Genomic DNA, 2,667 nt, shown 5'->3' on the forward strand with positions numbered 1-2,667 from the left:
GGCTTGACTCCCATTCCAAAGTTTCCGAATTCGCTTTAGAGATTGAGCAAGTGTAAAAAGTATAGAGTGATCTGGTTTGCGCGGCTTTCGGGTTATGTCTACTAGAATAACAACCCGTAGTCTAGTTGAAACCCTCTTTTACAAGATTACAGACTAAAATGACTCGCTTTCTTTCTGAATCTGCTTTCTCTATTGACATATAAGAGTCTCGACTTGAGCGCTTCCTCGAGATAAAACGGCGAAGGAACGCCTTCTCTCTCGTGCTATGGCTTTGCTTCCTTATCTGGGGAGACGTGACTAAGCCTAAAAGGCGCTAGACGGCACTGTTGACGCCTTATTTTCTTTCCATAGGAACTCCTAAAGTATACTTATGCATTTGAGTCTGTTCAGTCGTGCCTATCCCCGATAGTCACTCCTTCACTCACTTTATTTCCTTATTTATGTGATTATGTGACACGTCTATCTTTGAAACTATTACCATTAGCTAAAAGACAAAGATGAAATGAAAGGTAAGGTCTAACTAAACCGGCTCAGTACTATGACCCCGACTCTGTTTCTCTATCCCTTTCCCGACTCTGTTAAGGAGGATCGCTAACCCAACTCTTTGAATCTCTGACTAAGCCTGTTCCTCGAGTACCGCTTGCTAATCGGCTAACGGAACTGGTAACCGTTGACTGCTTCTTCTCTTGTCTTTAACGAGTCACTCTAACTCTCTCCTCTGTCTACGCTCGTTCCTGTCCTTAAACGAAGCTCTCCGGTTGCTTCCTTCTCCTTGCTAAACTAGAAATGATCTCTTACGACTAGCATTGCGATTCACGCATCTCGCACAACCGTGCCTGAGAGATTAGTGGTGAATACTCTTGTATACTAGCCGTCTCACAGGTTCTCGTTAGCAAGGATAGAGAGACAAAAGGATAGCTTCGAAAGTAGGTAGGCTAGGGAGATGCTCAAACCGGGGCTGGATCGAATTCCTGTAAGACTTCTATCCTTTTTATCTTTCTTTCTTACTATATTCCCCTGCCCCCTATATTCAACTAAAAGACTAGAAAACCTCTCTTGTGCGTCTACGTACCCGTCTTACCAATACTGATTAGCTTAAGACTCAAAATCTTAGTTAGATAGCATCTGTTGTATTGTCTATCAACGTTCGCTTAAAGCCTTACTTTCAACTCGGCCTCCCGGTCAGTATATCCCCGAGTTCGACTTAAATAGTCTCGGTTTTCATATTCTTTATCTTTGATATGTGCGGTCCTCAATCGCCGGACGGCTGCCCTCCATCCCCTTGCTTCACGTGCGTGCCCTTCTTATCATTTGTTGGCTAGCTCTTTGTATTTCATGGCATGGCTACATGTGCCCTTTGGATTTGATGGCACTTCAACCGGGGGTCTTTTTTCATCCTTCGATGCTAACTCTGAACTCATGCTTCCAGCTTAAGCACTTCTATCGATCAATTCTGGTTCAAGATTTCTGGTTCCCCTTCGATTTTCAACTTCGCAGTCTGCTACTATTAGAGGGATATGGATTTCTTTCCCCCGGATATCGATTTATCGGGAGTGCTACTCTTTCCATCAAAGCAATCACACCCTTAATTCACACTCATTCTGCTCCACTCACACCCAGCTAGCTCATCTCTCAGACTGGATCCGGTCGTAGAGACTGATTGATCGGTCACCAACCTGCAAGACCGAAGAAAGATCTCTGCTTAGGCTTAAAATCTCTCTACCTCTCTGCCGTCACCACTCCGTCCAGGTGTGGAGGTCAGAATCCCATCCTATCCACCCGGGCCGTCGTCACCACCTTCTTTTGTCCGATCCTTCTCCTTTTGAATGATCGTCACGCTGAGATCAGCTTCCCAAGTCAGAACTAGAAAGAATAGTAAATAGCACCGCTGATAGACTTCATATGAGAAAATGGGATGATTCCTCAGGCAGTGTAGCGGGTGCACCTTTGGTAGCAGCGGCATCTCTCTGCAAATGCATCCCGGGCAGGATCTTCCAACCTTTCATTCATTTCTTGATCCGGAGCGAAGCCCTTCATCTTTCTCTTTTTGCTCAATAGCTAAATAAAGATAAACCAAACCGGAATGAAAGCTTCAAATCGAGTTCTCTCTAGTAAAGAAGTGGATATAAAAGTACAGAGGTCTTGCGAGGCGTTGGGATCGAATCTTCCTGGCAGCGGGCGAGAAGACCTCAGTTGGAGACGGGGCGGCTTTCTCTATTTCACGAAGATGTCATTTTCAAGATAGGATTTTTGGTTGTAAATCAATGTGAGTAGCCCTACTTTCCCCACTTTCAGCTATCCTTTTTCTGCCTGAGAGCTAGACCTTATCTGGCTTCCAGTCTACTAAGGCTCAGACACTGGCTTTGAGTTCGGACTTCCTTCTGGAGCTGCATGATCCGATGAGCTATCAGCTGAGAGACTGGCTTCTCGGTTGTTAGTAACGACTCAGACAGAGCAGCTTACCTTGCTATGGTGAGTTATAGAATCAATTGAGCGAAGCTACCTACTTAGCTGATCTAGTTAGAGGACTTCTTTAAAGAAGGGCTTTAATCCACAGAATTGAGTTTCCATTAGAATGGTGAAAATGCTAATGGTGAGATTGGTTACAGGAGCTAGTTTTAAAAGAATCAATCAAGCTTGGACCCGTGCAATTTATAGGCCTCCCTC

The sequence above is a fragment of the Rutidosis leptorrhynchoides genome, chromosome 2, assembly GCF_046630445.1.
Source record: "Rutidosis leptorrhynchoides isolate AG116_Rl617_1_P2 chromosome 2, CSIRO_AGI_Rlap_v1, whole genome shotgun sequence".
Classification (NCBI taxonomy): Eukaryota; Viridiplantae; Streptophyta; class Magnoliopsida; order Asterales; family Asteraceae; genus Rutidosis; species Rutidosis leptorrhynchoides.